The 23,017-nt window shown below is 42.0% G+C and overlaps 1 protein-coding gene and 1 long non-coding RNA gene across 3 annotated transcripts in view; one reads left to right on the top strand and one right to left on the bottom strand.

Moving 5' to 3' along the window:
• NRG3 (neuregulin 3) overlaps positions 1–23,017 on the top strand; it is a 577,425-nt gene that overhangs the window by 28,128 nt on the left and 526,280 nt on the right. The gene's annotated exons all lie outside the window — the stretch shown is intronic.
• Positions 5,912–8,563, bottom strand: LOC310763026. Its single transcript, XR_014548393.1, has 3 exons — positions 8,323–8,563; positions 6,479–6,667; positions 5,912–6,141 (listed from the first exon to the last, which is right to left on the bottom strand). It is a non-coding gene; the product is annotated as an uncharacterized lncRNA (long non-coding RNA).

The raw sequence follows: 23,017 nt of genomic DNA, 5'->3' as shown, positions 1-23,017 counted from the left end.
ATTGATTTCCGCCGCCCGCCCCCCATAAATGTAAAGCCAGTTAAATACCTTTTGTTTCCTACCATTTCTAGGCATACCTTCCCCTGGATGTTGTGCGCTTTTTTCATTTTTATCCTTTTCCTGGATTCTTCTATTTCTTCCGGTTAGCTTGAAGGAAGGTAGTCTATCCCAAAGACAACCTGTTAGCCTCTATAAATGTGCAGGCCAAATAAGGATATCAGAGGATTCTGGGAGTGGAATTTATTGGTGTTTGCTTATTCACTCCATATTCGGAATGGAAATCAATCCAGTGAATATGATCTGTATTCACTGTTGTTGCTTTGAGTCCAGAAACGATATGTAACTGAGTAGATTCCACTCTGTTATTTGCATTGTGTTTCCTTTGCAGTGAAATGAATGATGTGGAATAATGGAATGGTAATGTAACTTATGCACCATAAGTTTCCTAATTAATTATATAAAATACATAATTTACATGCTACCACCACAGCATACAGCCAGACAAATAATGTGGTTTTTGATGGAGGGTGAACTGTAGCAGAATGGAAATGGTGCTGCATGTGACAAATACAGTCTGGAATGGAAATGTATGCCTTCTTCCATCCCTGCTTGCTGGAGAAGAGCAAGGGTCCATTGAGCCTAGGGGTAGCCAATGTGGCTGTTGGAATCTAGCTCCCATCACCGCTGACCAGTGGCCATGTTGTCTAGGCCTGATAGGAGTTGTAATTCAACAATATCAAAAGGGCACCATGTTCGCCACTCCTGATCTACTACAGTATCCTGCTTTTCCAACAGTGGCCAGTCAGATGCTTGTGGGAAGCCTGCAAGTAGGTAATGAAGACAACATTTCATGATTTCTTTTAAAATGACTAAAGTAAACTTTAGTAAATGAAAGCAGAATTAAGAATATGGTGCCAAAGTCACGTGAAGAAAATCGCTGTTGACCACATTCTACAAGTTGTGCTTTTACATGAGGATGTATATTCATAGATGGAAAAGCTGGTGGGAAGAATTGAAGAAGAACCATATTGCAGATTTTAACTCTTCAATGTGTATACACAAATCTATATTTATCTGGAGGCTGCAGAGTGATGCCCTGGTTCCCAGCCAACTGTGTGAAGAACAGATATCAGATCTCAAATGATTCTACTGTATGTACTTGTTCTGTTCTGGTAAACCTCCTCCAGCAACAACATCACAGATCCTGACCTGGAGGATTGCTAACACCTAATGGGAGGTGTTAGTTGAGTTGTGCAACAAGAAATATAGAGGTATTTATGTAAGACATGGCTGCTTTTTATTCTCAGCATAGTGGATCGAATGCTCTTTCAAAGCTTTTTTAAAAAACAAAAACAAAGCCCTGTGTAAGCAAATATAGACAACACCCAGAAATAAACTCAGCTGAAAAAATTAGATATAATTATATAGGGCGAGGAAGGAACTTTATAGTTCAGGGTTCTAGCTTAAAGTTCGTCACATAATATGGTGAAATATACAGGAAGGGTTCTGCTTTAAAGGGAAGAGAATCGCTCCATGATTCTAGTGTGAGATCGTCAGTGACCATATACAATGTTCACTGTTCAGCATTCTATGAAAAGCTACACTTTTCAGAGTTCCCTAGGAAGAAGAATTGTTTGTTTAACTAGTCTGGGTGTTGTAGTTCTGTGTGGGGAATTGGGGCCTCCTAACAGCCCTCAGCACCAACAATAAACTACAGTTCTAAGGATTCTTTTGGGGAAGCCATGACTGTTTAAAGCGGTATGATACTGCTTTAAATGCGGTGCTTTTTTCTGGGGGTTATGCAGGGGTACCCCTAAACATTTTGTGAATCTTTGTACTTTTATCCATTTACTGTATTTATTTTTCCCAATTTGAACTATAAAATGGTGATTTTCTTGAGTCAAAATGAGAATTAAGGGGGAAAAAACACTGTTTAAATATATAGTGCAGATGGAGCCTATGTTGACTATTTGCAAATAGGAGTTGCCATTAGCCAGTTATTTCTGACAGCCGTTTTCTTTTCTTTCTTTTTTAAAATAATTTTTATTAACTGGCCAATCACATCAAATTAAATCACATCACATAATTCCAAATTACAAAGCCAAATTTTTAAATTTTGTTGGGGGAACCCATACTTCAAGATCCAAAGGGGGATTCAAATCATCTTCTTATTACTGCGTTAATGTCCAAATCAGTCCCAATCAGTCCAGACAAAGTTCATAATTCTATCCAGTCTTATCTTGGTGTTTCCACATCATATCTTGTTCATATAATTTCTATTTTTCCTTTACGATCTCTTCTGTTAGTCTCCTTAAGCCGATAAGCAAAATAATAATCCTGTGTGGATTTCCCGTTCCTCCACTAAGTCCATATGGTTTCCATATATCTCCTTCGTAGATAGCATCGCTCTTTCCATCATGAATTTGGCATTTGTCGCTCTTAAGTCCCACCGAGGAGTTGATCCACGATATGTAAACAACTCTATTTCTCTCTTTCTCCTCCCAGACCCAAGAGCTCCAACAATGCCTCCCAAAATGGCGACGGCATTTTTAACTGCATCATTCCAAAACTCTTAGCTTTCCAGCTTCATCTTGAAACATTGCTTTGGTTCGAAAGTTTATATCCACACAGCCTTAAATCCACAGCTTAAGTCCTTACTTTCTGACTCATTAGGGGAGGGGATTCTTGTTAAATCACATAAGAAAAAGGAAGGCAGGTTTTTTCCCCCTCCCCCCTCAGTCATTTACCGTATCTTGACGTATCTTCTCATATTTTATTCTTGTCTTGTTATCAGAGATCTCTTCTGTCAGCAGTCTTTACTCCCCTTTTTCCTTGAAGCATGTGCAATTAATCTCGTCCAAATTGTTTCTTTTGAAGATGCTTGCAACTAGCGGCGCGAATCAGGGACGGCGTCCAGGAGTGCCGGAATCCCACAGGAGGGCTTTGTGCCTAGTGCCCCCATCCCCACAAATTCGGGGGTGGTATAGGGCACAGCAGGCAAGGGCCATCCCTCCCACAATCCTGGGGGGGTTAAGGAGGCTAATTACCCCCATCATAGCCTCCATATTACCTCGTGTGGGTCGGAGAGATGTTATTGTCAGCCATCTTCCGATGCGCCACCTAGTGGCCCCCCTGACAGCCGTTTTCTTGCTCCAGCAATAACTTATGTATTTCGTATCTGGGTTACCTTCCAGTCACAGTGCCTACACTAGCATTACAAAGTACATTTTGTTGTACTTTCTATTATCACAGGTTAAAAGCCTTCAAAAGTCCTTAACAAATGCGTGTGAGAGATTTTAAAAGTATGTATCATTTCGTGAAGTGCATTTCTAGATGGTGAAAAATTGGAGAGGACCCATAAGTTTTGATGTAGTTTAGTGTAGAACAGGGAAGGACAAGGTGTTACTGTAACTTGCTTCCAGCCCCAAAGACACATTTGAATCTTTTTTATTATTCTGAAGTACATTTCTAGGCCTCATGAATGCGAAATGAAGGGGGATGTGAAGACAAGGACTGGATTTTTTTTTTTTAAGCAGATAATGAGGAACTCATTCTGTTTTTCAGCTTCACATACATATACAGGCAAGGACCAATTTATGCATGTCCAATTGATGTGCAACCGCCAGTGTGTGCATCACAGCGATGTGCAAGTGCTTATATGCACTTCGCTGTTGCACATGATGACCTGGAACACAACCCCTGCACAAATTGGGGGTTGCCTACAATTAAAGTTTTGAAAGGGTTCACTCCCAAGTTTTCAATTAATGGAAAGGAATTTTAAGACACAGGTGGCTAACCCCTTTCAGCCTGAGGGCCGCACTGAAGGTTGGACAAATCTCAAACTGCTACAGGCCACACATGCAAGCTTACTGCATGCACACACATGTGGTGGATTTCTGAAACTCAGAGCACCTGAGTGCTATGGTGGGGCAACTTCTCTACCCCCCCCCTTGCAATTCTAAAGTGCTGTGCTGTGATTCACCTGCAGGTTCACCTGAACATAGAAGCCAACGCCTAGGGGCCGTGGGGGCTCTGGCCCCTACAATAAAATATTTGAGGGGGCTGCCCCCCCAAGTTGATGGGCACTGCCATTCAAATAGTGTGTGCACACTGCGTCATGTGATTGCTTTTGCATTTAAATTGTTCACTTCTTAAGCAGAATACACAGTTTTCAATACATCCATCCATAAAATATGCATTTTGTGCACTTTTTTGCATAAATATGTATTTTATATGCACCGTTTGTGCACCAAAACTGAAATGCAATATCTAGAGAAGTGCATAATCTGACTGGGAATTGCATTGTGATCTGCAAGGGGTTTGGTAGCATCAAGTTAGTCCACTGTGAAAAGTGGACCAAAGGAATTCCTTTCCCATCACTGACTCCAATGGCAGGTTGTAAATAATTAGGATCTAATTGGACTATACCATTGGAAGCTTAGCAGTTTGCTTTTTGAGGCATTCATTACTGACATCTAATTGATGATCATCTTTGATGGCTCTTTCTAGAGTTGAGTGCAGCTTGTGAGAAATCGATAAGAAAGTGAACTTAATTTTGCATATCCATTAATTTTGACTTTAACAGATGTGTTTTGAATGCCATAGTCACCTTTGTAATTTGTTGTCCCTGTATACCATGATCTAGGTAACCTCAATTAGCAAAAACTGATTAGTACTTTAATTCTTTGCCAGGGGTTTTTCCCCATGGCTGCCCAGTATAACTGACACACTGTTTAGGGGATGTGGCAGAGAAGGAAACTAAATTTGGGTAATATATACTATGTTAAAATAGCCCCCAAATGTTGGCAAATTTTCTGTGGGAATAAGTACTGCTTCTTTTTGCTGGATTTAGTGACCTATAAGACATAGTTATAAATACCCTTTTTAAGGAAAAGAGCCAAACTGATGAACTTTATTTTTTCAATAGAGCCTTCATTTCACTGGCACACTTTTGTGTGATAAGAATATCTGTAACACACATGAACATAATTATTTTTAGCACTGCATTTGTTAAAATCCCCCATACTTTCAGTACATTCTCTTACCTTTTTTTTAATAAAAAAAAATCCCTCTCAGACAATGATTATACATATCCTGCTCTTTTTGCAGATTCACATATTGCACTGCTATTGGTTGGCCATAGATACCAGCAGCAAAGATGTGGCTTCTGGAGCAGCCAATTTGGTGCCCTCCAGCTTTTTTGGACTCCAACTCCCAGCATCCCTGGCCATTGGCTATGCAGGCTGAGGCTGATGGGAGCTGTAGCTCAAAACATCTGGAAGGCACCATATGAACTACTATTGGTCTACTTATTTCAAATTGCTATGTGAGCTTGCTCATTTCTTCAGCTTATGTACACCTCTCCATTTTCACTTGCTTCCTCCACTCCTTCTCTAGGTCCTTCCCTTCTTTTCATCATTCATCTAGACTGCCCAGACTTTCCTGACACCCCCTCCCGCACCATTTTCATTGTTCTGCTGTCTTTCAAAGCCTCAATTCCTCCTCTCCCAGATTCCCTTACCTCTTCAATCCCAGAATCTAGAGAAGGCTCCTATTCCTGTGACAGAACATCTACTTTGCTTGCAGACGGTTCTAAGTTAAATCCCTGGCATCTCTAGAGATGGCTTGTCACAAAATCCTGAAATGTGATGTAGATAGGTAGCTTCAAATTGTCTAGATCTATGCTGTAGTTAATAATGTGTCTCAGGTTTACACAAACCACTATGCTAGCTGAAAGAAAAGGAAAGAGTCTCAACCAGTTTGTTTGATCTTTGCAGGCTGCATCAAGATCTCTTTCTACCTCTCTATCAAGCTGCTCACTGGGTTGTAATTTCATTGTGTTCAAAATCCTTTTCCCCCACCCCCTGCACAACTAAATAGCTGATGGCATTTATTTATGGAAAGTTATTAGCATTTATTATTTATATAGCACAGGGATTGATCTTCTCCATTCATATATTCAAGGTCAAAGCCTGCTAGCTTTCTCATCTTGCAGGTAGGTCACCAGCTCCAACAGCTAGGGGCAGCTCAGTTAGGGAATAATTCATTTCTTTTTGCATTCAGCTCCTCCTCCTGCTTCTGCTGCTGCCATTCCATGAGAGAATTTCTCTCTCTCTCTCTTGACCCACCTTATTCCTTTCTCTGGATCACAGCCAACGCAGTGTAGAAAATGAATGGAGGGTGGAAAGGAGATAGAAAAGAGGTTGGCGAGGCTTCTAAGCAGAAGTTCTGGAGCACAGCGGCAATAGAAAGAGCATCTGAGAAAGCAGTCATTTTGAGGGTTGGCTGAATACCATTAGAAGAGATAAAAGCTTTGGAGAAAATGATATGGACAACAATTTCATAAACTAGACAAATGACTGTACATGAAAGATATTGTCAGGAGCCTATAAAGTAATCCATTTTACACTATGGAATAATAATCCATTTTGTACCCTGTTTTTCTTTATATGAAGAAAATAATCATTGCAACCCTCACCAGCTTCTTTGTTGTCGTGAGTAACAGAGATAAAATGCTTCAGTTCATATGGACAAACAAAAGCCCCTAGGCTGGTTCTCTGCCACGAGGAAGATTTCTCCTCCTGCAGCACCATCTTCTTTTGGCTGTCTCAAAGGCAGCTGCTTGTCTGCGGCAAGTTGTAAAACTGGTGTCCTGAGAACACCCAGCCTAAGGAGGACAAACAGCAGGTAGTTTAGTTCTTTGGTGCACTAAACACACAAACACATCTCTGGTGGCTTGTGCTCTGAGCTGGACTGTTTGAGCAATGGTGGGACTATGCCCGCTTGCAAAACTTAAGTACCCTCGCTTGACAGTGTGGGCCTAAGCCTACATGGAAGTTGCCACTGTGTCTTCAAGTCCCTTCTAGTCTTAGTGGACAATGGGGGAGGAAACAGAGGTGATTCTGGCAGCCCCCTCCCTTCAGGCACCATCTCTCCCTCAACTCCTGGTGCATCCTGTCATTCCTGACAAAACCCCATAAATTGCTACCCATATCCCCTGGATCATCTTCTGGCTACACCCACTCCCTGGCGCCTGCTAGTCCCTGACACCTGGCTGCTACAGCTCCGCTTGTGAGCCTTGCAAGGGATGCTGGGGAAAAACCTGACCTCTTGTGACAGAAAATCCTGAGCAAATGCATGCAGCCCAATGATATGCACCTGTTCTTTTCTCTTCCCTCCTTCGTCACTGTGCATTGGATTGCAGCCTCCTCCTCCAAATTCGTGGGAAAGAGCATTACAACTGCCCCGTGATGTTGGGACTGCTTTGTCTCTCTTTGGAATAGACAGGAAGGGGCACACAAGGGCACCCCTGTGTTACGTGATGATAATGCTGTAACATATGGATGATGCGGCGTGAAATACCTTTGACAGTCTTCCAAAAGTTCTCAGGGCCACCCAATAAAATTGATTGACAGTAGCTTCAGAATGGACAAAGGGAAGTACTGTTTCATTTGTTTTGTTTATTTGCTTAAAGCATTTTTAGCTGCCTCTTCAGCCAAGAAAAGGCTTGCAGAGCAGCTTACAAAGATCAGAAATGAGTCAATCCTTGCCCTCAGATTTATGAGTAAAAGGCAGGATGCACAAGGAAAAGGGATTTGGACGGGAGGCTGTTCAGGGGAGACTTTAGTGGCAGGTGAGAAGCTATGGTCAGGAGCAGGGTTAGGCCTAAAATTCTAAGCCATTAAGGACCATTAAAGCCTTTTCTACCATACCTGAATGCCCACTGGGACTTTCAGGTCAAATTATAATATCCACAAGTTTAGCAAGCCCTTAAAGTTTCTAGGCATGGCACAACAATATATTTTTCAGAGAAATTGTAAGGCCCTGGCAGCATACTTGCAACATGAGTTTCTCAACAAGATTAATTCAAGAGGGAAACTTTTGTCTTGCTTTCCTAGAAAGTGTGTGCTTGTGTGTGTTATATATCACAATGATGAAGCAACCAGATTTTACTGAATATCCAAGCATCCCATTTAAGCTTCTCTTGAACAAATATATTATGATTTCCAAAGAGCAATTTGCAATGCAGATCCATGTAATGGTAAGATTGCATTAGTTGAACATGCCAGGAAGCTTATCGCTGCACTTAAGTGTTCACAATCTTGCAATGTAAATTATTTGCCAAGTTGTATTTTACTTGAGGCAATTATATTGGTGCTTGGAAACACAAGTGCATTTAGCTTTCAAAACGGAAGGAAAGAGATTACTGTTGGGAAGCTGGGGCTTGGCTTGGCTGCACTTTAGATCATGATGTAGTATTCTGGGCCAGTGCAAAACCTATATAATAATATCCCACTCCTCTTGTAGGAAACAGCATCTTACCAAATCCTTTGGCTTCCTTCAGATTTCTTTGGATGTTTTGCCAAATATGTGCCAAATATGCCGTAGTGTTAGGAGAAATTCGGTGATATCTCTGCTTCAAATCTATCACACAGGGTAGAGAACTACAGTGGCTTTTTACTTTTGGGATCTGTGTAGGAGAAGAAACATTGCTTCCCTCTTCTTTGTGACAAAAATGGTCATAGCACCAATCCCTACCCTCAGCTCAAACGTAAGGAAAATACCAGAGAGCTCAGTTTTGAGTGTGAATGTTGTTGGAGCAACTGTTGATGTCACAAAAGCACTCCTCCCTTGTTATCTGCATGCAGAGCAACTAACCAATCACAGTAAATGTGCTCATAACTGATATGGCAACAGTGTTCTTACATTTGCTGGCCTGATCTTCAGCTACTGGGTACATCCTTTTCCCTTTTAGAACAGAATTGATACACCCTTTCCTACCTTGGCTCAAGTTCCCTTTTGGACAACCTTCTGGGGCCAGAGGGCAGCGGAAAGAGCAAAGGTCCTCTTACCTTTGTACTATAGGCTTCTTCCCAGCCATGCAAAAACCAGAGGTTTCTAAACAACTCCCATACAGCTCTCCATCCTCCATCAGGGAAACAAGAGGCTTTATCACAGTTCAGCATTCTAGACAGGTGCAGAAGGGGCGCCTGTGAGGTGGTGTGGTTTGAGGGAAAGTAGTATGGCCTGGGGATTGATGTGGCCTAAGGACCAGAAAGAGAAGCCTGAGGTTCCTTGTCCTTTTTTGAGTGTGGGCTACCAGTCTAGATTTTATATGGACTCCTGTTGTTGTTTATCCTCTGACTCAGCATTTTCAGTCCTTGCTGAAAACTATTTGCTGTGCTAGGATTTTTTTTTAAAAAAGATCTAACTAGTTCAGAATCTAGTTTGCTGGCTTGGGTGGTCTTGTCAAGTCAAGCTTTTGAAGGCACTGCTTTTCAGAGGATTCCCAAAAATGAGCTTTTGGTGTATCTTCAGGAGTATCTTTGTGCATCATCTTGTGGTGTATCTTTGTGCATCATCTTGTGTCCCTCATTAGAATGCCAACATGTTTCTGATATCAAATGGCCCGACTATAAACAGGAGTGATATCGGGCAGCAACACACTTATCCAAACTGTTCCTGTTTGTACGGTGCAGTCATCCTATAAATTATTCCATCAGGGTCTGATGGTCGTCTGCTCTGCTTAACACTCTCATATCCCATTCACGGAAATAATAAATGAACCATTATGGCCTTGATCTGTATTCTTGTCAACCCTACTTACGAAAACTGACTCGCAAACAAACAAAGGACATGTGGGTGACAGCTGAGGACAAATTACCTTGCCCTTAACTCTTCTGGTCTCCATCTTGATGCTATTTTCTGTAAATCTGTTAATAATCAATGGCATGGTACAGCTGAGATGGTGAACAGAACTTTCTACTTGCTCACTTACTGAAATCCATTAATGCTGAATGTTAGGTGCATATTAGAATAAAATGTTTCCACAGAGTTAACCAAATTTTCTTCTGCCTTTTGGTTCCCAGTCTCTGGTCAGGCACTGGCCAATGACCCCAGCAGCTCAGAAGGGCCCCAGCTGGCCCAACCCAGCTCTGTTACCTTATTGTCTTCCTTATGGGATCCCTGTACTGCCATTTTAGCAGTGGGTGAACAGTGCTGCTGCTTGTGAATGGGTGTCAAGCTTGGCTCCTATATGCCATGGCTTTTCACTGTTAATTTTTTCCCCAAAACACCTTTTAAATTGCCCCGCCCATACATTGATGAAATCTACCATTAAAATGCCACCCTGAAACTCAGTGAGGGTGGCTGTAAGTGGTGCTGCTGGTGCTATTGTGGCAGTGGCAGCAACACACACACAAAAGTGCAGTTGCATTGCATGTTTTGGGGAGGTTCTGGGGCCATCAACAGCACCATGCTAAGAGCCCCCTGAAGTCTGTTCTTATTAGTTAGTTTCCACCTTTTTCTGTATGTGTTATCCTTTCTGAGACAAGTCTCTGGATTCTTTTTAAAGTGGTAAAATAATAATGGAAGGAGGGGAGTAGTTTTGAGAGTTTTTGAGTTGGAAGTTGCCTGCCTGTATCAGATACGTTCGCTCCCTTCTCCCGTAACCATGGCAATACAAGATAGGAGGGCACTTCTATTTTATTGAACAAGGCATCATGAAAATTGCTTGTGTGACTGAATGATTAGTCCTCCTTAAGGCGACACAGAACTCCATCCCATGCTGATATTTCCCTGTTGCCCTCATCTCCAGCTCTATCAGTTTCAAATATGTCTGTGGGTTTTGGGTTTTGTTTTGTTCTTGCTTGCGCTGTGTGTGTATGTGCAGCTGTGCAGATGAAAAAAATGATTGTGTCTTAGATAACACCCACAGATTTTTTTAAAGCATAATGATTCCTAGAGTGAGCTTTTAGCACAGTCATATTGGTGAGTACTATTGGGGTATATGGGATATTAGGGGAGGAGGAGTACCTCTGGTGAGGGACACATCATGCTCTTTCTTGGGTAGTTTGTCCACCTTTGGTCCCCACCCTGCACTCAACTCTCACCTGTGGCTCCTAGAGGTTGTCAGCATGTTACAGCAGTCATACTCCAGGAAACAGCTTTGACTGGCTAGCTAAACCAGGTGAGGGTAGTGTGTCGGGAAGCAGTGTGTCGGGAAGGAGGAGACCCAGCAGGCCTGGGACTACCTAGCTGTTGGGCAGCAGGGGCAACCTCTGACTCCTCTCTATCTGAGTCTGCGCTCATACTGAGACTCTAAGCACCCAGCCCTGTCCTGGATGGGCCTCCTTCTTCTGAACCCCCTTGATCACTCAGTCATTCTGCATCTAGCATCTTCCAGATTGTCCTTTCCATAGACTGGTTCCCTGTGTCCCACCACCACAGTCCTGCATCTAGTCATCACCATGTGTGTAATCCCTGTGGGGCTCTTGGGTGGGTAGCACCCACCACTCTTCCTCATCTCGCCATTCCCTGACAGCAGAGTTAGAAATGTAGTTTTTTTTATTATTATCAGTAGTAAGGTAGCTTCTACACACACTTACACACTCCTCTGTATCTCCCATCCAGACAAACAAGAGGCATTATCAGAGTTCAAGGACGCATTCCAGCCAGGCAAAATCACTCAAGGAGGAAACAAAGCAGCTCTGATAGGAGACATTGCCTGGAAAGAGGTCTTGTGTCTTGGGAGGGAGAGCCTTGGAAGCCCGCATTTGTTTCCTGGCCCTGCACCCGTGTGTTACGTGCAAGCAGAGAAAAGACAACTCATGTCAATGAGATTTCCTTGTGCTGCTACATCTAAAGTGGGGCTTGCAGTTGTTGCCCATGGGAGGGCATGTCACCTCCAGCCTCATTGATCCTGCTGTGAGTGAGACTGATGAGTCCTAACCACAAATGTGTCTTGACCACACATTTTGGTAAATGTGGGGAAAGAAGATGGATCACAAGTCACATTTTGAGGCAGGGAAATGGAGGGCTTTGGAGCATAATATGCCAGGTTCCTATATGCTTTACACTAAACACAGGTACAAGCTATCTCTAGGGATGTACAAGTGTTAGTGTGAAGGAAGGCACACTTATTGATTTGTACAGCTCAGCTATTGAGGGAAGCAGCTTGTGATCAGACAATCAGAGGTTCTGATATGTTCTCTGATGTTTAAAAGGTCCTAATAGCACAAGCATAATTCTCATGTGGTTGGTTGCAGCTGTCACATGAGGGCTTGGTTGGGGGCAAATATCTGTCATAACAGAGCTTCCTCACAACCTGTGATTCCCGAGCCTCTTAGCTGGCCTGCCACATGAGCAATGGCCAAACTTTTGGGGGCCTATGGACATATTTACACACCTAAGAAACTTGTTGTAAGTGCCGCACACACACATGCATTGCCACACAGTCATGCCTATTCCATTGTTACATCAGAATACTTCTTTTAAGCCTAATTCCAGCAATGTGAAGAAAGGGAAGACCTCTTTGGGTGCATGTGCACCTGTGGATGCCAGGTTGGCAACCCCTGTACTAGACAATACCGACTGTCTTAATATGAATTGCTCAACCTGAATAGCCCTGAGGCTTGTCCTTCTCTGCATCGGTTCAATTTCAGAATAAAGAAGCAAAAGTCAGTGAGAGGTGAACTCTCCTTAACTTGCCCCCATTGCAGCAGGACAAGTGTGCATGTGTTTGTGGTGTAATATAGCCTAGCTGCCACAGTGTTGTAAAGTTCAAGTTACCTCCTTATCTTCCTCCTCAGCTTGATATGAAATCAAGCTGGTAGTTAACACTTTTCATAGCAAGTACTTACATGGGTTTTTGGGGGGAGGGAGAACCATTTATTTTCCGTAACCTCTCTTCCGGCTTACAGTGTTGGTAATTGTAGCTTTAAGCATCAGCCCTGGTGAAGAGCCACTCTGGATTTCCTTGCCACTTGCTTCATAAAATAAGCATGCCTGAGAACAAGAGAGCTGTAGATTTGTATGGGGTCTGGGCACAGAGTTCATAGCAATTAGCAAGAGAGTAAGGGCTTTATGGCATGAGAGTAAAGGCTTCACAATAAATACGTTTTGTGCGTGGACCTCCAAAGTAGTTTGTAGTTTCTGCAGTTTCCCCGGCAACCAATTACAAGAGTTTTGTGAGAGTCAGGGATATGACTTTTCCGTAAGTGCCCATAAAGCTGCTGGCTTGTCCACTGGCCATGCATCTGCAGAATCTTGCTTCTGTGTTTTGAGCTGGAGAAGGACTTTTGGAGGGCACATGGTGGGAGCATTTGTGGGAAATGGTGCTCAATTCATAATACAGGTGTGCATTTTGCGGGTTACGTTTGGACCAATTCATACTCCAAAATTGATAAGTTCATATTTTTGGCAACAACCCTCTCGTTTGTAATGAAACCACAACCTTTTACGTTAGTGATGCAGGGCTAAGTATTCAGTGGTTAACTAATAAGCTGATAGTGCGTATGATGCAGAAGTAAGTGCAATTAGCTGCTGTGTGGCTAATTGCCATGTAAGAGTGCTTAGGATTGCAACATGGGCTGCACTCAAAATAACAGAGAGATGCTGCAAAGTAAGGCTGTCATCCCTCCAAAATTCCCCACTGATTTCTGAGGGAAAGGATTAATTGCCATGTTACTTGTGTTTCTTGTGCTCCATCAGAGAGAAAGAGAGAGTGCAGGCAAACACTCATGGGCAGAGATAAAGGAGAAATTCCATTTGATTCACATTCTGTGGCGAACTTATGTAAATTTGCACCTCTCTGAATTTTGCAATGCAATATTCTCCAAATAATATGTACAGTAATGCATATAACTAGGGTAAACCACATACATAAATGCAAATAGCAGTGCATTATACTAGGGGAAATTGCTTTGTAAAGATGTGTGCATTAGGGGAAATGGCACACAAAAATCTGTCTCTTCAGAGAAATTTGCACAAAAATGCTGGTGAATTTTCAGGAGGATTTTATTTCTAAAAAATCAAACTGATGTGGAAATGTGGAGAACTGAATTTAAGACTGGGAAAAATAGAAACTGAGAGAAACTGAGATTCGCATATACACCCATCCCTGCTAATGGGTGCTTGAAGCATCGGCCACCTCCACCTCCACCCATCCTGTGCTCCTGCTCACTCCCAAGGGGCCCACCAAGTTTAACTCGGGACATGAGTCATGGAAGGGCCTTTCCCTGATGGAAATTGGTGCAAATAGCATCACTTTCATGTCAGTACTTGTAATCCTCAGCAGGAGATGACACGCCACTGAAGAGCTAGGCCACCCACTGCCACCTCCTCTTGCCCCAGGGGAGTCTTGGTGCAGGCAAAGGCAGCAAGAGCTCAAGGAATGATTGAGTGAGCCGTGCTTGACCCACAATAGCAGCACTCAGTTTTGTGAGTGCTCTTCTTTGAAATCCTTTAACACCCCTGTCCTTCACTGAAGTTAATGGTTTCTTATCTTAGATTGGACCAAGCCTGTGAGAAGTAAAATGCAAATGTATTTTTGGAGACCACCAAGATTTTGTCCAGGAATGGCTGATGAACATGGGCTGATTTATTTATTTTTATTTTTATTTGATTGATTAAGATTTATATTTGTCTATCACCTCATAAAGTTAATTCATGCCATCTTGCTGAGTCAGACTCAAGGTTGATGTAGTGTGGTGTAGTGGTTAAGAGTGGTAGTCTCATAATCTGGTGAACTGGGTTCGCGTCTCTGCTCCTCCACATGCAGCTGCTGGGTGACCTTTGGCTAGTTACACTTCTTTGAAGTCTCTCAGCCTCACTCACCTCACAGAGTGTTTGTTGTGGGGGAGGAAGGGAAAGGAGAATGTTAGCCGCTTTGAGACTCCTTAGGGTAGTGATAAAGCGGGATATCAAATCCAAACTCCTCCTCCTCCTCCTCCTCCTCCTCTTCTTCTTCTTCTTCTTCTTCTTCTTCTTTATGAATATTCACCGCACCTGTTGAATTAAAAAAATTAACGGCGTAGAAAAGAGGGCAGATTCTTCTTGCACATTCCATATCCAGTCTAGTTTATGTGCTAACAATAAGATATTTTATTGTGCACAAGTGCTAACGGTGACAATTTCCTCTGTAGTATAAAGTCTTAAGAAATATTTGCCCAGTCATCAAATGGCTGTTTGTTTGCATGTGGCTTTGTACAGTATTTGCAAGATTTAGGTTTTGATAGTTGGCCAGCTAGCTATAGAAATAGATGACCTCATTACTGCTGAGCAGTGATTAAAGATCAGCAGGGTATGTTTACTCCTTTGAACAACTGCCTCTAGGAAGGAATGGAAATGCAATTTTGGTGAGTGTTATTTACGGGTGTAGAGCAGCAAAGCCACTTCAGTTGCAATTGAGAAAGAGTGTGCATTCATAGTATTCCACATATCAGTAGCATGAGAACTCCTCCCTATTTGAACATACTTAAATATGCCTGCCCTTTACATTGCTTTGGAGAGAACTATGTTTTTAGACACTGCTTCCTAGGAGACAAAGGTTACAGTAGACTTGCATTCATTGTTGTGACCCACCAAGCTCAGCAGAGCACATCAACCACCTCTTGTGGCCAGCCAGGGACTAGATCATGGCATCTGGTTACAATACTATGCAGGCAACAAAGCACAGGTAGTTTATTGAGTCCCCGCTGGGTTACCATGAATGGCTAGTGGGCTTTAGTTGGCTTTGTTGATGTAACTGGGAGCTACAGGATGGCCCAACCTTCCATACCGGTCCATGCCTATGGGACATCACCCAACTCAGCTGTGACTGAACGTGCTTATAAATGGTTTTGTCTGGTGGTGTCATTTGGTGTTGGGCTAACCCAAAGTGGAAAATGAAGTGACTGACTATCTGAATAAGGGGAGGGGAAGTGTTCAAAAGAAATAGATAAAAGGAAGAAAGGCAAGGTAGGTTACATGAGATTGGAGCTTCCATCCCAATACCTATTCATGCATCTGGGTTAGTGCTTCTCAAAGGGCATGGAAGGAAGATTCAAGGACAATCAAAGAAACATTAAGACATCTCAGTGTAGTATAGTATCAAAGTAATTCTTTTATATTTACAGAATATGAATAGATATCATTTCAAAATGAGAGCGAGAGCATTGCTTATTCTTCTAGAGTTCTCCATGACAGATTGTTATGAACAGGGATTTTCAACTCTGCTGAATATGAAAGATCAGAAAAGAGAAAGGCTTCTTTGTGTTGAGGAGATGAGAGTTTGTTTGTCTCACTGGGAGAAGAAAGGAAAGCTCTCAGGTAAGAGCTGGGAGGGTCCACCACTTTCTGTGAGTGACAAGGGTTAAAGAGCTACCTTTGAGAGAGGACTCTGCATTTTCTTTCCTATTTCTTTCTCTGCTTTTGTTTTTAATTAGATTAAGTTTTTATTTTATTGTATTTTGAAAAAGCTTTAATAAAATCTTCTAGAAAAGAGTTAGTCTCAAATTAGACCTAATGAGATTACCCGGCAAAAGCAAGCTCACACCTCTCATTGAGTTTGTATAAATACTTAAGGTACATATGCAAGAGGCTAGTTTATAATTATATTTGGGGAATGATTCATGTTCTTATGTAGCTACATCTTTTTATACTTTCAGAATATTGCTTTATCATATTATAAAGCTATTGTGTTCTATGTTATAAATTAGGCACTGCTAGGAGTTGTTTCTTTTTGTTTCCCAGTGCATTTCTTATTGATAAAAAATTGGTGTGGGGTGAGCAAATTTTTATTCTGAAAGTGTGGCCCAGAGAAATATGTTAGAGAGCTACTGAGCTAGGTTGAGAAAGCCTGACAGCAAAGAGGCTGGTAAAAGCAGATGTGTGTGTGTGTGTGTGTGTGTGTGTGTGTGTGTGTGTGTGTGTATTGGAACCACATTAAAATTCTTGCCCTATTCCTCCTGGAGGGAAAGTAGGAGAATTCAGCCTTTTGAAAATCTGAGTACACAGTATTGACTTAAATATGCCTGCCCTTTACATTGCTTTGGAGAGAACTATGTTTTTAGACACTGCTTCCTAGGAGACAAAGGTTACAGTAGACTTGCATTCATTGTTGTGACCCACCAAGCTCAGCAGAGCACATCAACCACCTCTTGTGGCCAGCCAGGGACTAGATCATGGCATCTGGTTACAATACTATGCAGGCAACAAAGCACAGGTAGTTTATTGAGTCCCCGCTGGGTTACCATGAATGGCTAGTGGGCTTTAGTTGGCTTTGTTGATGTAACTCAAAGAACTCTAAAAGGTTAGTGAGACAGGATGTACCATTTTAGAACAACAAAGGTGGTATTCGGTGCTATGCAAGCAGGATTCTATAGGTGCAATGAGACTTCCATTTCCACTGCCCAGCCCACCATTTCCACAAAATCTGCTTTGAAGGGTTCCCGTCCCCAGAGCTGATTTTGAGGTCACACTGAGGGCTGGAAAGGGCAGGAGAGGAAGAGGGAGTTATGTCACACACAGAGAAGTCCTTTGCACCAGTGGAGCTGCAACACTGGCCCCAAGACCTGGACTTCTGTATGCTGTTAATGCTTTAATAACACATTCCACCAGTTTTCTGGTGGACTGTTATATTAATAGGCCTGTAATTTTCTGGATCCCCCTGGATCCCGTTTTACAACTTGGAGCTAAATTGACCACTGTCCAGCCCTTAGGTATAGAAGTGACGTTGAGGACAAGTTACCTATTTTTCTAATATACCATTTTTTTAACAGTGACTTAACATGTGCAGTGTGCAGACTGATCAAAAGTTCTCACTTTCCCCCTCTCCTGCTCCCTGGCCAAGCTGCTCTGGAAGCGGCAAACTGCAAGTTTGGGCTTGTCATGTTGCCTGAACCCCAATTCATGGCTTGTTTCCAACAAACCATGTAAAGTAGCAACAAATCTTGGCTACGATTTAATGATTGTAAGGAGAGAAAAGAACAATGAGTTTGGATGACGCAACAAGTCAAGCCTCGTGGTTTGCTAGCTAGGGGTGGAAGGGGAATGTAGTGGGGACCACCGAGCAGTGTGCACTAGAACACTGATGGTTTGTTTTAAACATTTGTTATGGTTTCTTTTCTTAAACGACTTAAAGTGGTCTCAGAGATTTCAAGTGGTTTCCTTTCAACAGGAGAATCCTGGGTTCTACAGCTTTCTATTCACATGATCCCTGCCCCCCTCACAGATTTCTCAGTACCCTCAGCCTGCAATTCCCAGAAACCATGATAGCCAAATAAAATATCACCAAGTGAAATAATTCTAACCTCTTCCTCCATTCACCCGTATCCCAGAATTTGTTCTGCCACTGACTACTCTTTTACACAAATGAATGTAAAAATTGATTCACTTATATTTGTATCTTCGACTAGATGACTTGAGCAGCATATGAATGTTTAAAATACATAGAATAATGAGCAAACAAACAAATATTCCTGAGGGTTGTGAGTGAAATTATGATTTAGTCTCCTTCTTTGAGACCGCTTGCCTCTACTTTGCCATTCCTGGCCCATCTCACACTTAACACAAGGCAACATTTGAAATATTAAACAATAGCAAGGCTGCACTTTGAAAGTTAATATTGAACATCAGTGCCAGGAATCTTGCTCCTGAATTCTTATTAGGATGCTACATGCGATCAGGCTGTCAGAAAGAAAAAGATGAGAAGTTTATGGAAAGCACTGAGTATGAATAATGTCTATAAGCTGAATTGTGGTTATATTATGCCAAGACGCACACATGCCTGGTTTTGCACCTATAAACACAAATACTCTGGCACCATCTCGGTGCATGAATTACTCAACACTAGCATATCTCTGTGTAAAGTGAAATGTAATAAAAATATGCTTTTTTGCACCTAAGTTAATTATCAGTTCAGATACATTAATATACATTAAAGGTCACTTTATGATGGTTATATAAAAATAAAAAAGATAAGCTACATTAATAATAAGTTAATAAAATACCAAGTTCCTTTTTTAAAATGACACTGTAGCCCTGCAGTCAAAAGAGGGATCCCTGTTATGGTCTGTCGGACGTTTTGGATGGTCATAACTGCAACCACGATGTGGCAGGATCTGTATTGATCTCTTTCTCTTTTTTTACCGATAAATTTTTATTGATATTAGATATATATATATATAGGCATATACAAAATCCATTACATAGTTTGCACATATTATATCCGTTCCATACATCGTATACAAAGTTGAATTGGGCTCTGCCGAGCCTTGGACTTCCCTCCACTCCTTTGGTAAGAATCAAATAAGTTTTATGGTCACGTATTTTATCTCTTTTACATAATAATCATTTACTGTTAGAGTTATTCCAACCCCGCCAGTGTCTGAAATTTAGTTCCAATATATGTCAAATATTTGTTCCAATTATCATGAAATTTCTGTTCGTCTTGACCCCTTAATCTTCCTGTTATTCTAGCCAGCTCGGCATAGTTTATCACTTTAACCTGCCAGTCATTTATAGTGGGTATTACCTCCATTTTCCAGTTTTGTGCTAACATAATTCTTGCGGCTGTTGTGGCGTATAAGAATAATGTTTTATCTTCTTTTTTAATTTCTTTGCCCATCATTCCTAGCAGAAAAGCTTCAGGCTTTTTGGGAAAAGTGTATTTAAAAAAATTTTTAAGCTCGTTGTAGATCGATTCCCAAAATCCTTTCACTTTGCTGCATGACCACCACATATGGTAGAAGTCTCCTTCTACCTCCCCGCATTTCCAGCATCTTTTGTTCTTCAATCTATAGATCTTAGCTAGCTTCACTGGTGTGTGATACCACCTATAGATCATCTTCCACAGGTTTTCCCTTAATGCCGTACATGCCGTGAACTTCATATTGACATTCCACAATTCCAGCCATCTCTCAAAGTCAATGTTATAGCCAATATCTATCGCCCATTTAGTCATCACCTCCTTCACCTCCACGTCTTTTGTGTACCACTCTAGTAAAATATCATACATCCTGGACAATGTTTTATTTTTACCTTCTATAACTTCCACATTGAATTTAGATTTTTTTATCTTCAAATCCTAGTTTCTTTTTATCTTCTTTTAGCAGATCATTTACCTGGTGGTATTGCAGCCACCCTGTGTTGATCTGTATTGATCTCTTTTGACTAAGGTAGTTCTGAAACCACCAATGAGAGTAGCTGCTTCTTACTTTGAAGAGTTTTGCTCCCAGAACTCATGGGGGTGGGAAAAGGCTAAACTTGTAAATGATCCAGATTTGCAAATCTGCCACAAACCTTTAGTATCTGTGACATAGAAATAGTTTAAACATATATGTCCCAGTGTACTGGCCTTACTTCAAAACTATATTGATGGGGGAACAGTAGGGGAGAAGCTACAGGTGACACTTACCAGTGTAGCAGGAAAACGCCCCCCCCATCATTCAGTTTGTACAAACTTCACACACACTCACACTCACACACTACATACGCTACGCTTCTGTTATAAATTCATAGAAAATCAACCATACATCAGATTTGCACTGTTCCACTTTTATTTTACTCCATGAAGGAAGGACTACAAAATGGGGAAGGTTTGATACAGGCCAGCCATAATCCCTTGAACATCCCAGCACATCCACAGGAGCCCTGCCCAGTTGCTATGCCAACCCTGATGGTCCTAGACAGAAGACAATCAAGATCACAAAGAACTTCCATATGGGAGTGGATTCAGCATGGACTGGAACAAAGGACAATGATCAGATCTTCCCTCAGGGGGCAGGAAACTGCGACTACCTTTTGTCTTCTGAAAATGACTCATGGGGAGGGGGGAGAAGGGAATCAGCCAGGTGACAGGACACTCAGGTTACCACCACAACTCCTCCCTCAACCCCTCCTTTCTGTAATGTATGCATGATGTTTCTGGGGGTGGGCTTGACCTACAGGATAGGAATTTCAAAAGTTTTTATAAGGTCTTGCACACCATTTTTCTGTGTCTTTCCTCTCACCTGCAAGTGAGGGGAGCACCCTGCTGCAACAGTCAATAAAGGCCAAGCCTACAGGCTGCTGATTTGCTCCAATTTACTCTGGTTGGTGTCTTTACTTTTTGTCCAAGGGAGCCCTCGGATTTTTCTGGTAACACCAGTGGTGCAGTCGGTGAATTTCATGGCTACGCTTTGTCTTCTCCTTGTCTATGTAGCCATGGCCAGCCAAATTAGCTAGCTTTGGTATTGCCTATTGCTATAGCTTTCCATGTGTGAGGCACTCTCTTCCAGTGCCGACACAAGGTGTAAAGTGGAGCCTTCACACATGGGGATGTTGGGGTCAGGGTTTTGTATGTTCCCTGACCCCTCCCCACCATCAGCTCATGCATGTTTGCCCGAAAGGGCTGTGGCTCCTTGATATGTAGGATTAGGAAAGACTCCCTGTTAGAAACTCCAGAGAACTTCTGCAATCAGCACTCAGTTGATTAGAGCATGGTGCTGATAACACCAAGGTTGCAGGTTTGAGCCTCATATGGGACAGCTGCATATTCCTGCATTGCAGGGGGCTGGACTAGATGAACCCCAGGATTCCTTCCAGCTCTACAATTCTATGATTCTATGATAGACAGTACTGAGATAGATGGGCCTATGGTTTAACTCATTGTTAGGTAACTGCCTATTAATAATAATAATAATTTATTATTTATACCCCACCTACCTGGCTGGGTTTCCCCAGCCACTCTGGTCAGCTTCCAACAAAATAATAAAAATACATTAAAACATCAGTCATTAAAAACTTCCCTAAACAGGGTTGCCTTCAGATACCTTCTAAAAGTCAGATAGTTTATTTCCTTGACAACAGATGTGAGGGCGTTCCAGAGGGCGGGCGCAACAACTGAGAAGGCCGTTCCTACATATGTTTGTATAGGGCTGCAGGGATGCTGAGGAGATGCACCATGTCTGATTTTTCATTATTTATTTATTTACAAAAACAACAACATACAATCCAGTGGCTCTCTAGATCCGTCACCAATTTTAAATGACACACAGAGATGACATGTAACAAACAACAGCAGTACAGAGGAATATGGCAATTTTTACATTTGCAAAACCATAGATTAATTCTATGTGGTATGCTCTTGGGGGTGGGTTATGAGAAGCTAGGAATGCTGCCACAGAGAATAAAGTCCTACCTTCAGGTGGTATAAAATCTTCTTCTTCCTTTGCACAATTATAGGTTGCAGAAAGCACCATGCAGCCTTATTCTCTATCTGTAAAAAGGGATTTGGTGGCATTTGACATTTTAGAGCTGCTGTGAGGGTAAACAAAGATGTAAATTTGAAAAAGCACTTTAAAATTTCTGTTTGAATATGATAGCGAATCACATCTGGGGAAGATGCAAGGGAGGCAGATGAACTTTCACCGGTATTGCTTGAGAAACTTGTCTTTAGCTGCCCAGTTAGTGATAAAATATAGTTTGATCAAGCCACCCTGAATAATGTTGCGTTATTTAACTAAAGACAAGCAGGAGCTACGCAATTTAATTTGATTGTTGTCCCCATTTTAATGAAACAATCCCAGCTTCTGATTTCATCCAGGAATGTTCCGTTTCCCCCCTCCAGCACTGCCACTGCCGAGCACAGGAGGAGTATGAGCTGGTGTTTGCAACCAGCGCTTGCACTTAGCAGGGGATCCTTTGTGAAGCATTTCCCCACTGGAACAGAGGTGTTGAACATGGGCAACACTCTTGCCAATCCCTCTCGGCCGTTGCCAAAGCCATTGCTGCTGTCATGGCAGCATGAGGTGTGGTGAGGGCAGAGGAAGCGAGAAAGGAGGGAAGGGCAGGAAGAGGTATTTCTGATTTTTCTGGAGGTCTAAAGGGGCTCCACCATTAGAACGTATATTGCCGCAGAGCACTTTAGAAAAGCAAAACATCTAAAATTTCTTACTAACATACGCTTAAACTCTTCTCCTGTAATTAATGTGTATTCATAACATTTTATGTTGCTGGGAGGATTATGGCATTGATATTTACGTAAGGAATACTATGATGCACAAGTACGTGCACTACCACACATTACAGAGTTAAACAGTAATCTTTTTGGCATATTCATGCAGCTTGAGGGAGGCTGCTCCTTTTCTTTCTTCCTGATCATAAACAGGAGACAAAGGAACTTGCTGGGAAATCACATAAAGCATTGTAAATGTCAGATTTATAGTGTTCATTATCCCCATTTGCAGAATGTTTGAGTCATTTAAAATCTGAGACT

The sequence above is a fragment of the Podarcis filfolensis genome, assembly GCF_964270895.1.
Source record: "Podarcis filfolensis genome assembly, chromosome: 5".
Classification (NCBI taxonomy): domain Eukaryota; kingdom Metazoa; phylum Chordata; class Lepidosauria; order Squamata; family Lacertidae; genus Podarcis; species Podarcis filfolensis.
Note: the sequence above shows the minus strand (reverse complement) of the source record. Positions and strands in the feature narration are given on the sequence as shown.